The sequence below is a fragment of the Ranitomeya variabilis genome, chromosome 1 (assembly GCF_051348905.1).
Source record: "Ranitomeya variabilis isolate aRanVar5 chromosome 1, aRanVar5.hap1, whole genome shotgun sequence".
Classification (NCBI taxonomy): domain Eukaryota; kingdom Metazoa; phylum Chordata; class Amphibia; order Anura; family Dendrobatidae; genus Ranitomeya; species Ranitomeya variabilis.
In genome coordinates, this window is record NC_135232.1 from 605425921 (window position 1) to 605440136 (window position 14216).

General features: G+C 40.8%; 1 protein-coding gene across 1 annotated transcript in view; it reads left to right on the forward strand.

Annotated features, from left to right (window-relative positions):
* The first annotated feature begins 5683 nt into the window (after window positions 1–5683).
* TAGLN2 (transgelin 2) overlaps window positions 5684–14216 on the forward strand; it is a 46021-nt gene continuing 37488 nt past the window's right edge. Inside the window, exon 1 of the mRNA XM_077259815.1 lies at window positions 5684–5767. The gene's annotated coding sequence lies outside the window, so the exon portion shown is untranslated. The remainder of the gene's footprint in view (window positions 5768–14216) is intronic.

The window sequence follows — 14216 nt, forward strand, 5'->3', positions numbered from 1 at the left end:
ATGCACAAAAGTTGCAACACATGCAAAAGTTGCCTCACACAAAACTTGCACATACTCAAAAGGCACCACACATAAAACTCGCCACGCGCAAAACTCGCCATGCGCAAAACTTGCTGCACACAACTTGCTACACTAACCTGTCACATGCAACTCGACACACAAAAAGTTGCTACACGCATGTCGCCACACAAAACTCATCTCACAAAAGTCCCTACATGCATGTCGCCACACGCAACTCAACACACACAACTTGACACACGAAACTCGCCCTAAAACACACACAAGTCTGGTATCCTTCAAAAATAAAAATCTGATTAATAAGCAGACAAACTACAAGAGCAACAAATGTACCATATAGGAATCCGGCAGCTGTCAGTCACATGACCAGTCTATTATGTGTATGTGTGAGCTAATATATACTGCCAGGGGGTGGGCTTACTGTTGGCTGGGGATTTATCAGGCTGCCATTTTAGCTTACAAATACTGAGGTAAAAATACTGACCAAATAACGTGTGAACGAGGGCTAATACAGGAGGAGATGGCATACAGCTATATACTATATACAGGAGATGACACACAGGTATATACTATTTACAGGGGAGATGACACACAGGTATATACTATATACAGGAGGAGATGACACACAGATATATACTATATACAGGAGAGATGACACACAGGTATATACTATATAGAGGAGGAGATGACATACAGGTACATACTACATACAGGAGGAGATGACATACAGGTATATACTATATACAGGAGGAGATGACACACAGGTATATACTATATACAGGAGCAGATTACCTACAGGTATATAGTATATACAGGAGGAGATGACACAGGTATATGCTATGTATAGGAGGAGATGACATACAGGTATATACTATATACAGGAGATGACACACAGATATATACTATATATAGGTGAGATGACACACAGGTATATACTATATACAGGAGATTACATACAGGTATATCTAATATATAAAGCTGAATGTGTGTATGTATGTATGTGTGTATGTCCGGGATTGGCATCTGTACCGTCGCAGCTACAGCCACAAAATTTTGCACAGTCACACGTCTGGACCCCGAGAGCGTCATAGGCTATGTTGTGAGGTGAAATTTTAACCCCGCGCGTTCCAATTCACCAAACAATTTTGCTCCTATCTACATAATGGGGAAAAAGTGAAGGGAAAAGTGTTGGAGGAAAATTGACAGCTGCCAGATGTGAACAATGAGGACTTAAAGAATGAGAGCGATGGCGACAAAGAGTATATACCGTACAGTTGCTAAGGTGGGGCCCCGACATGGGATACTCACCACACACGGGGATATGAACACAAACACAAAATGCGCCACACACTACCACGTGCTTGAACACATATACCACCCTCAGCACACATTTCACCACACACACACACCAACCTCGCCACATAAAAGTCGAAACACAAAAGTCACCACTCAAAACTCGCTACATGCAAAACTCGCCATATGCAAAACTAGGCTCACGCAAAACTCGCCACACGTGCAAAACTCACCTCATGGAAAACTCACCTCATGCAAAACTTGCACACACAGAAAAATTGCCACATGTACAAAAGTTGCACCACATGCAAAAGTTGCCTCACACAAAACTTGCACATACTCAAAATGCACCACACATAAAACTCGCCACGCGCAAAACTCGCCATGCACAAATCTTGCTGCACACAACTTGCTACACTAACCTGTCACATGCAACTCAACACACAAAATGTTGCTACACGCATGTCGCCACACAAAACTCATCTCACAAAAGTCGCTACATGCATGTCGCCACACGCAACTCAACACACACAACTTGACACATAAAACTCGCCCTAAAACACACACAAGTCTGGTATTGTCCTTCAAAAATAAAAATCTGATTAATAAGCAAACTACAAGAGCAACAAATGTACCATATAGGAAATACGGCAGCTGTCAGTCACATGACCTGTCTATTATGTGTATGTGTGAGCTAATATATACTGCCAGGGGGGAGGGCTTCCTGTTGGCTGGGGATTTATCAGGCTGCCAATAGCAACCAATCACAGCTCAGCTTCTATTTTGCTACAGTTAATTAACCTGAGCTCTGATTGGTTAATATAGGCAACAAAGACATTCTCAGTATAACAAAGCTAATATATGTTGTGAAATGCTTCTATTTGCTTAGTTTTTGCCTTTTAATAATTACATTTCTATCTATTTGTTTTGTGGTTTTTGTGTGCAGAATAAATTTTTGTTAACACATTCTATTTTGCTAACAGCAGTCATTAACCCGGGCGAAGCCGGGTAGTACAGCTAGTTACATAATATTTTACATTAAATTACAAGATATATAATCAGTAGGAAATGAGACTACACCGTTTCCTGTGCAGCGGATATTTCTATCTATAAATAACCAGAAGTAAAAATAAACCTACAAATAGACTGATAAATTTAACTGTTTCATAAAATAAAAACTGAGGGTATGTGCACACCTTGCGGATTTTGATGCGGATTCGCAGCAGTTTTCCATGTGTTGTACAGTACCATGTAAACCTATGGAAAACAAAATCCGCAGTGCACATGCTGCGGAAAAAAAGTGCGGAAACGTAGCGTTTATTCTGCAGCATGTCAATTCTTTGTGCGGATTCCGCAGCGGTTTACACCTGCTCCATAATAGGAATCCGCAGGTGTAAAACTGCAGGTGGAATCCGCACAAAATTCGCCAAAAAATTCCGCAGGAAATCTGCAGTGCGGTTTACCTGCGGAAATACCAAAATCAGTACGGAAAAATCCGCACAACTTCCCGCAATGTGTGCATGTGGCCTGATAGTTCCTGTCCAATGAGTGTGTGCTCGACATTTACATATAATTGCTAGAATTTCCTGACATCTAAAGGTACCGTCACACTCAGCAACTTTCCAACGAGAACGACAACGATCTGTGACGTTGCAGCGTCCTGGTTAGCGATCTCGTTGTGTTTGACACGCAGCAGCGATCTGGATCCTGCTGTGATATCGCTGGTCGGAGCTAGAAGGCCAGAACTTTATTTGGTCGTCAGGTCGGCGTGTATCGTCGTGTTTGACAGCAAAAGCAACGATGCCAGCAATGTATTACATGGAGCTAACGACCTGTGAGAACGATAAGTGAGTCACCGCTACGTCACAGGATCGCTCCTGCATCGTTCTGGAGCTGCTGTGTTTGATGTCTCTACAGCGACCTAAACAGCGACGCTGCAGCGATCTAGTTTAGGTCGGCTCGTTGTCTATATCGCTGCAGCGTCGCGGAGTGTGACGGTACCTTAAGGCTGCCGTGGAACAAATAGAGGAAAAGTATAATAGAAACCTATGCACCACTTCTGCGTTTATCACCCACTCCTGGTTTTGGCTTACAAATACTGATGTAAAATCCTGACCAAATACTGCTAGTGTGACGGCAGCCTAAAACTGTGCACAATTTATACTGAATCTTTTCATTTTTGCTCAACTTCTCCTTCTCTATACTACTGTATGCTGCTCACTGATTGGACTGCATATGAGGCAGTATTAAAGTAGCTATATTCTTAAACATAGGACAGTATTATAGTAGTTATATTCTTGTACATAGGGGGCAGTATTATAGTAGTTATATTCTTGTACATAGGGGCAATATTATAGTAGTTATATTCTTGTACATAGGAGCAGTATTATAGTAGTTATATTCTTGTACATAGGGGCAGTATTATAGCAGTTATATTCTTAAACATAGGACAGTATTATAGTAGTTATATTCTTGTACATAGGGGGCAGTATTATAGTAGTTATATTCTTGTACACAGGGGCAGTATTATAGTAGTTATATTCTTGTACATAGGGGCAGTATTATAGTAGTTATATTCTTGTACATAGGGGGCAGTATTATAGTAGTTATATTCTTGTACATTGGGAGCAGTATTATAGTAGTTATATTCTTGTACGTAGGGAGCAGTGTTATAGTAGTTATATTCTTGTACGTAGGAGCAGTATTATAGTAGTTATATCCTCGTACATAGGTGGCAGTATTATAGTAGTTATATTCTTGTACATAGGAGGCAGTATTATAGTAGTTATATTCTTGTACATAGGAGCAGTATTATAGTAGTTATATTCTTGTATATAGGGGGCAGTATTATAGTAGTTATATTCTTGTACATAGGGGGCAGTATTATAGTAGTTATATTCCTCTACGTAGGGGCAGTATTATAGTATTATATTCTTGTACATAAGAGCAGTATTATAGTAGTTATATTCTTGTACACAGGGGGCAGTATTATAGTAGCATTATATTCTTGTACATAGGAGCAGTACTATAGTATTATATTCTCGTACATAGGAGCAGTATTATAGTAGGTATATTCTTGTACATAGAGCAGTATTATAGTAGTTATATTGTTGTACATAGGGGCAGTATTATAGTAGTTATATTCTTGTACAAAGGTGCAGTATTATAGCAGTTATATTCTTGTTCATAGAAGCAATCAGTGTTATAGTAGTTATTTTCTTGCACAAAGGGGACAGTATTATAGTAGGTATATTCTTGAACATAGGGGACAGTATTATAGTAGTTATATTGTTGAACATAGGGAGCAATATTATAGTAGTTATATTCTTGTACATAGGTGCAGTATTATAGCAGTTATATTCTTGTACATAGGAGTAGTGTTATAGTAGTTATTTTCTTGCACATAGGGGACGGTATTATAGTAGGTATATTCTTGTACATAGGGGCAGTATTATAGTAGTTATATTCTTGTACTTAGGGGCAGTATTATAGTAGTTATATTCTTGTACATAGGGGCAGTATTATAGTAGTTATATTCTTGTACATAGGGGAAGTATTATAGCAGTTATATTCTTGTACATAGGTGCAGTATACATAGGAGGCAGTATTATAGTAGTTATATTCTTGTACATAGGTGCAGTGTTATAGTAGTTATTTTCTTGCACATAGGGGACGGTATTATAGTAGGTATATTCTTGTACATAGGGGGCAGTATTATAGTAGTTATATTCTTGTACTTAGGGGCAGTATTATAGTAGTTATATTCTTGTACATAGGAAGCGGTATTATAATAGTTATATTTTTGTACATAGCAGTAGTATTATAGGAGTTATATTCTAGTACAATGGAGGCAGTATTAAAGTAATCGCATTATTGCACATGGGGGCCGTTTTATAACGGTTATATTTTTATCCATAGGTGGCTTAAGAGAAAGCTCCTTTATACGTTAAGATAATATGAAATCTGTGCTCCACGATGAGACATTGTGAAAGGGACATTACAATAATTATTTTCATAACATGTCTATGCCATATGACCTGGTAATCTTTGCGTGGTGACTTATGTTACTATCATGTCACTAGATTCTCCTTCCAATTTGTTACTTATCTTCCTTTACTTAAATTTAAAAAAAAAATAAAAGATATTTTAATTGCTCCCAAGTAAGATCCTCCGGCTTTTTTTGTTTATCCATTTCAATCTGTTCTAATGAATAATTCTGAAAAGGAATAAATCCTAAACCTTCTCATCTATGAAAGAAGCTGAGCCGTTGCTACATTGAAAAGTAGGAATTTTTGCCTTGATGTGATTACGCCCTCTACACACCCTTTTTTCTTGATTAGGGCTGACATCATACTTGCTGTGTTTTTTTTTTTTCCCGGGGCAGGGCTGAGAAAGTAGAGATCTAGAGACAGAAGCTCATTCCAGTTTTGTTTCCTGCTGTCTGCACTTCAATAAGGTAAGCTGTTTCCTCTCCTTCCATACTCTCTGTACAGCTTTTTTTTTTTAAGCTGTAGGACTATAAGTTCCAGAATTCCTGTAATACATGCACTTTTTTAACCCTCATGCTTGAACCTGCATAATGCTTGAATATACCTATATCATATGTGTTAAAACAGATCAAAGTCCTATCTATTCTCCATGTTTATAGTCTTTACCCTGTTGTTAATGTCTTGGCTTATGTATTGTATGCTAGTGCTACTCTGCAAGAGCTTGTGATCAACAGATGTTATATATTCCTGTATCGGGGATTTTGGACATTATACCTGTCTAGTTAAATGAGATTTCTCTACAGGAGAATGAACTATGCTCTAGACTATCCGTATGGCTTGTGAAAGCGTGGACATAGGTTTGGGTTGGGGAGGTATTTTCGGAATGTGAGTGTAGAGCGGTTAACCAGCTCTCCCTCCTCTTTGATACTGGACAGGATGTCCTACTTCATAAATTAAGGTCAATGAATGGTTAGGAAGGGGGTAGCAAAGTCTGAAATAAAGTGGTAGAGCATAGCCCTCTAATACGAGCTTACATGGAGATGCGGTCACAAGATAATGTGATTTTTGGATGAGAGATGCCTTGCGTTATGTCTATGTCTTGTCAGGAGAGCCATCCTCGTGATGAGTTATAAGGATTCCTAATAGACCAGGGCAGTTGTTGCTGCTCTGGATGCTTAGTAAACCGGCCCATTAAGAAAAAATAAAGATCAATGTGTAGGGTGCATGTTAAAAAATAAATCTACATTAGTATGTATAGTATTACTATATTAGTAATGGATTATTCGTAAGATCGAAGTACAAGCAAAATTCAATAGTCCTTTCAATCATTGGTAGGTGGGGGATTGTAAGGATCATTATAAATTCTTAGCATACATGCTTCCAACAATTGTGAACCATCAATATGGCTGACAGACGTTCTGCAACGTGATAGAAACTCTTTGTAATTAGTCGACCGTTTACTCTCTGTGATGGACAATAGGTGGATCAAACCCAAGGTTCTACTGGAATGGGGCTTGGTTCTTAAGAGCACCATAAATGCCAGTCTGGACCATTTTTGCCTGGCCGTATTAAGTCTTATGGGGCCTCGTGATTCTTCCTTGTCGGCAAATCTTGGGGAAGAGAAGCAGTAAGATCTCAATCTTTTGGTTCCGGACGTGTTAAGCTTCCACTATAGGTGACCCTGCCTCCTGTTGTGTATACATGCATACTCAGGAAAGCCGAGCATGGATGTATATTAAGGGCTGAGAAATATAGCTGGCTGATTAACGAATGTCTGGCGTTAAATTTCTCATACAGATTATTTTCGACCAAAGCTATGGATTTTGTTGGTGTTGGCCAACCATCTAATATATATGATGGCCTCCAGAATCTCTCATGACAGATAATGCTTTGGAAGAGAAACATTGGGCTTGTTGAATTTCAACTCCAGATCCTTTTATTCTCTGGGAAGATAGGCCACCACAAGGAGTCTGGCAGTGGATTACACTGGGCGGTTTCAAGTTGAGTACATGTGTATGGTGGAGTTGGGGGAGAGAGACTGTTATATAAGGTGTAGAAGCACCTTTGCTCTTCCCTGTGATTAAATGAGGTTATCAGTCAGCTAGGAAGGACAGGCATGCTGAGACAACTTACACAATCACCGCAGGCATTCTGTTTTCCTTCTACAACTTTTTGCTTTTCAGGGCTGGAATCTCATGCTGACCAGTCTATCAGCCTCACCCCCCACCTGGGGCTGTATGTCAATGTTATCTGGTCCTCTATCAATTCTATAGAAAGTCGAGGTTGTTCTATGGTCTATTGATCTACATGCCAGATTTTCTACAGTAGTTTCTGAGGCCCTTGGCTTATATTTAATTTCCTGATAAAATAGACATATCCCAACACAAGAAAAACCTCTCTATACGTTTTCCAGACTTGTCCCTGGAAGCTCATTTATTTCCTGTGTTTCGATAGCAGTGACGTTTACCCACAGTAGGAAATTACAATAGGAGAGTCATACAATCCAGTGTACATAGGGTGTGGCAGGCTCAGAGTTGATTTTTCTTTAACATTCTACTTTTTCCTGAGTTTCAACTAACTTAACAAGATAAAAATCGTATGAATAAAATGTTTAGGCTCAGATGGTGGATCACTAGATTTTTCTTTTTTTTTTTTTCTTTTTTTTTAAATTTTGTTTGCTTTTTGGAGATTTTGACATGGCTTGAGCATAAGTGTTGCTTCATTTTTCACTGTCTTGGTTGGCATTTTTACCACACCTTTTTTTTTTTAAGTTCTGGTTTGTTACTTGGTGGTTGACGTCTTTCTTTTCAAAACTAGCAGGCTTTAGGCATATTTTTTTTCATTGCTTTTTAAACATACTTTTTTGGGGGGGAAATTGAAAAAGTGACTCATTTTTCATGGTGTGTTTTTATTTTTTATTTTATTTGTTTTCCATGGGCTCCTCTGTACAAGAAAATGCCAAAATAAGCATTGTTAATGATATCACATGTAAAGTCAAAAGCTGAAAGGGGTAGACTTGGAGTCAATTTAGATAGCGAGCACTGGTTGACTATATACATGTAGAACATTCTCATATACTGGCCCGTTAAAGGGAACCTGTCACTCAATTTAGGCTGCTCAAACAAAGGGCAATTGCATCCAGGTAGCAAAGAGCGCAATCACGGGAGAAGGACATCCTGATCAGAAGGAATATGATGAAGAGGAAGACCAGCAACCTGAGACTTGTTACAATCAATATAATGGCGGAGAAGACCTATCTAGGCTTGCGCACGTTCGATTTTCCTACAGATCGTTAATCCATCAAGTCACCATGGCTCAAGATTAAGCCAAAGGCCATTAAATAAAATAAATCTTTTACTATAAAAAGCTGCTGCGTTTCAGAAAAAACATAGTTTGAAGAGCCAGCCATGAACTATTGTGAGAAACCAAACGAATCCCATGTGGTCACTGTCCGGCTCTTCTGTGTCCCGCCAATTGGCTACATACAAGACAAGGTAGTTTGAAAAGCCAGCCATGAACCATAGCGAGAGACCAAAGGAGTCCGGTGTGGTCACCGTCTGCCCATTCCACGTGATTGACAGTTCTCTCCTTATGTACACACCACATCTTCACACTATGTGAAACAAAATAAATTAAGGCATATCTCGATGCAATTGCACAGCCAGGCTCATGGTGCCTGTGGTTTGTGCAACATGACAGATTCCCTTGAAAATGGGAATATGAAAACCGATTGTATGATCGTGCTGTCCCCATACAGCATCATGTTGTCGGCAGCACATTTCCAGTTTATATGAAGGGGGATGTGCTGCCAATAATAATTTTTATGCTAGCATAAATAGTCTGATCACCTTGGCCAACAATTGAAAGGAAAACAAAACTCTTGTTTGCAGATAATTAGGTTGCTTAAATTGGCTAATTTACACTTTCTAAAAAGTGCCGATAGGCTATGTAGAAGACAGTTGTCGCTCATTTGATGGCCAGGTGACACAGGACAACACAGCGATGTGAACAGAACGATAGTTAATACTTTCGCTGTTTATACCGGATAATATTCTGCCAACAACAATATTTATAGCAGCATAAAGTATCTGATCAGCTGAAGAACGGGCACTTTGTTGCAAGTTTACACAGTATGATCAGGAATGAGTGTTTTTGCCTATTACCGCACATCCAAGCTCTCGCCACCTCCTGTCGCCTCCAGCTCAAAAATATTTCCAGAATCCGTCCTTTCCTCAACCCACACTCTACCAAAATGCTCGTGCATGCCCTAATCATCTCCCGCCTCGACTACTGCAACATACTCCTCTGTGGCCTACCTTCTAACACTCTCGCACCCCTCCAGTCCATCCTTAACTCTGCTGCCCGACTAATCTCTCTCCTCGCTACACTCCTGCTTCCCCTCTTTGCAAATCCCTTCACTGGCTCCCAATTTCTCAGCGTATCCAGTTTAAATTACTAACACTGACCTACAAAGCCATCCATAATCTTTCTCCTCCGTATATTTCCACACTAATCTCTCAATATTTTCCCTCACGTAATCTCCGGTCCTCCCAAGACCTCCTCCTCTCCTCCACGCTTATTCGCTCCTCACCCAATCGCATCCAAGACTTCTCCCGAATATAACCCATCCTCTGGAATTCAGTGCCTCAACACATCCGGTTATCCACTACTTTTGGATCCTTCAAAAGAAACCTGAAAACCCATCTCTTCAAAGAAGCTTACAGCCTGTAAAGACCACACGACCACCTCAACACCATTGGAGCTACTGCAACCCTCGACCTACTGTCTCCTTCCCCATAATCCTGTAGAATGTAAGCCCGCAAGGGCAGGGTCCTCTCCCCTCTGTACCAGTCTGTCATTGTTAGTTTTGTTTACTGTAAGTGATATTTGTATTTTGATGTAACCCCTTCTCATGTACAGCACCATGGAATTAATGGTGCTATATAAATAAACAATAATAATATTACTAGTTTGTGTAAAGAAATTTTAAGTAAAGGTTGCGTTGAACACCCCGATACCCCCATCCATCCCACTCATTTTATTATACAGAGAACATAGTTTTCAGTTTTAAACATAAACTACCAGAATTACCTAATGTAGATTATGTGTTATGTATAGGAATCTAAGGACATTACTCCTTCCAGAACCAGTCAATTCTACTGCAGATTAATGCAGCCTTCTGACCTGGGGTGTCATACAGGTGCTTCTCACAAAATTAGAATATCATCGAAAAGTTAATTTATTTCAGTTCTTCAATACAAAAAGTGAAACTCATATATTATATAGTCATTACAAACAGAATGATCTATTTCAAGTGTTTCTGTTAATGTTGATGATTATGGCTTACAGACAATGAAAACATAAACATCATTATCTCAGTAAATTAGAATAATTGACAAAAAAACCTCCAAAGGTTTCCTAGGTGTTTTAAAAAGGTCCCTTAGGCTGCTGTCACACTAGCAGTATTTGGTCAGGATTTTCCATCAGTATTTGCAAGCCAAAGCCAGGAGTGGGTGATAAATGCAGAAGTGGTGCATGTGTTTCTATTATACTTTTCCTCTATTTGTTCCACTCCTGGTTTGGGCTTACAAATACTGATGTAAAATACTGACCAAATACTGCTAGTGTAACGGCAGCCTTAAGGTACCTTCACACTAAGTGACGCTGCAGAGATATCGACAACGATGCCGATCGCTGCAGCGTCGCTGTGTGGTCGCTAGAGAGCTGTCACACAGACAGCTCTCCAGCGACCAACTATGCCGAGGTCCCCGGGTAACCAGGGTAAACATCGGGTTACTAAGCGCAGGGCCGCACTTAGTAACCCGATGTTTACCCTGGTTACCAGCGTACATGTAAAAAAAAAACAAAAAACACTACATACTTACATTCCGGTGTCCGTAACGTCCCCCGGCGTCCGCTTCCTGCACTGCCTGTGATTGCCGGCCGTAAGGCACAGCACAGCGGTGACATCACTGCTGTGCTCTGCTTTTACTTTACGGCCGGCAATCACAGGCAGTGCAGGAAGCGGACGCCGGGGGACGTGACAGACATCAGAGGGTGAGTATGTACTGTTTTTTTTCTTTTTACTTTTACAATGGTAACCAGGGTAAATATCGGGTTACTAAGCGCGGCCCTGCGCTTAGTAACCCGATATTTACCCTGGTTACCATTGTAAAACATTGCTGGCATCGTTGCTTTTGCTGTCAAACACAACGATACACGCCGATCTGACGACCAAATAAAGTTCTGGACTTTCAGCAACGACCAGCGATATCACAGCAGGATCCAGATCGCTGCTGCGTGTCAAACACAACGATATCGCTATCCAGGACGCTGCAACGTCACGGATCGCGATCGTTATCGCTGCAAAGTCGTGTAGTGTGAAGGTACCTTTAGTCTGTTTCAGTAGGTTCCACAATCATGGCAGATGTCCAGAAGGCAGTCATTGACACACTCCACAAAGAGGGTAAGCCACAAAAGGTCATTGCCAAAAAGTAGCTCACTGTTCAGAGTGCTGAGTCCAAGCATATTAATGGAACGTTAAGTGGAAGGAAAAAGTGTGGTAGAAAAAGGTGCCCAAGCAACAGGGATAACCGCCGCCTTGAAAGGATTAAGAATAGGCCATTCAAAAATTTGGGGAGATTCACAAGGAGTGGACTGCTGCTGGAGTCATTGCTCCAAGAGCCACCACACACAGACGTATCCAGGACATGGGCTGCAAGTGTCACATTCCCTGTGTCAAGCCACTAATGACCAATAGACAATGCCAGAAGCCTCTTACCTGGGCCAAGGAGAAAAATAACTGGACTGTTGCTCAGTGGCCCAAGGTGGTGTTTTCAGATGAAAGTAAATTTTGCATTTCATTTGGAAATCAAGGTCCCAGAGTCTGGAGGAAGAGTGGAGAGGCCACAATCCAAGCTGCTTGAGGTCAAGTGTGAAGTTTCCACAATAAGTGATGGTTTGGGGAGCCATGTCTGCTGGTGTAGGTCCACTGTGTTTTATCAAGACCAAAGTCAGCGCAGCCGTCTACCAGGAAATTTTAGAGCACTTCATGCTTTCCTCTGCTGACAAGCTTTTTAGAGATGGAAATTTCATTCTCCAGCAGGACTTCACACCTGTGCACACTGCCAAAATTACCAATACTTGGTTTATAAACAACAGTATCACTGTGCTTGATTGGCCAGCAAACCCGCCTGACCTTAACCCTATAGAGAATCTATGGAGTATTGTCGAGAGGAAGATGAGACACCTGACCCATCAATGCAGACGAGCTGAAGGCTGCTATCAAAGCAACCTGGGCTTCCATAACACCTCAGCAGTGCCACAGGCTGATCGCCTCCATGCCACACCGCACTGATGCAGTAATTAATGCAAAAGCAGCCCCCACCAAGTAGTCAGTGCATTTACTAAACATACATTTCAGTAGGCCAACATTTCAGATTTTAAAATAAGCTGGTGTTGTAAAGTATTCTAATTTACTAAGATAATGACTTTTGGGTTTTCATTGGCTGTAAGCCATTATCATCATTAACAGAAACACTTGAAATACATCACTCTGTTTGTAATGACTCTATATAATATGAGTTTCAGTTTTTGTATTGAATAACTGAAATAAATTAACTTTTTGATATTCTAATTTTGTGAGAAGCACCTGTACATTCTGGTTAAGTGTGTACCACACATGCACACACGCTCCAGCTTGTTTTTGCCTGATTAATAGATACTCTGGGTGGTCTCTGAAGCTAGCCATATATTTTTGGCTGTTCCTTCCGATCCCACATGCTAAGATGTGTGTGCATGTGTAATGAATGGGGAGAGTGGACTAAGTCGCTGCCAGATGCATTTGGCAGCAGATCTATCCTGAGAGCAAAAGGATTGAGCATGTTGAAAGTCAACATGCCTGACACTTCTTTCCTCAAAATCAGCTGCTGGGAGAAAATCAGACAGACTAGTGGATTTGGCTTACATTAATTCAATGTTTGGTTAGATGTAGGCTGTATTCAGGTCATTGTGCAGCCTAAAAATTTTTTTTTTTTAAGACTGTTGGTCAAACATGTCAATATTGGTGGTTTTGGCCAATGCTGGCCTAATGTGTATGGGGAGGGGGCTTTAGTTGTTTCCAGACACCTCTGGAGGTGGCTTATACACCTGGAAACATCAGCTTTTGAAAGTACACTTGCCCAACCCTTCTTCTCCCAAGCATAATATGTAAAGGTAATGTTGGCAGCCCCACTCATCTAAATTGTCCGTTATCTAGCTGGATGATATGGAGAAACGTTACAAATCACTCCTCATAGCTGTATTCTGCTTCGGCCATGTGCACACGTTCAGTATTTTTTGTGTTTTTTCGCTATAAAAACGCGAAGAAAACGCTTACATATGCCTCCCATTATTTTAAGTGTATTCCGCCTTTCTTGTGCAAATGTTGCATTTTTTTTCCGCGAAAAAATCGCATCGCGGAAAAAAAAAGCAACATGTTCATTAAATTTGTGGAATTGCGGGGATTCTGCACACCTAGGAATGCATTGATCTGCCTACTTCCCGCACGGGGCTGTGCACACCATGCGGGAAGTAAGCAGATCATGTGCGGTTGGTACCCAGGGTGGAGGAGAGGAGACTCTCCTCCACGCACTGGGCACCATATAATTGGTAAAAAAAAAAATAATTAAAATAAAAAAGTCATATACTCACCTTCGATGGCCCCCGGAGTCTTCCCGCCTCTCAGCGGTGCATGCTGCCGCTTCCGTTCCTATAGATGGTGTGTGTGAAGGACCTGCGATGACGTCGCGGTCACTTGACTGCGACATCATCGAAAATCCTGCACACACCATCTATAGGAACGGACGCCGCTGAGGAGATCGGCTGTCTGCAGAGGGTGAGTATAACCATTTTTTTAATTATTTTTAACATATCTTT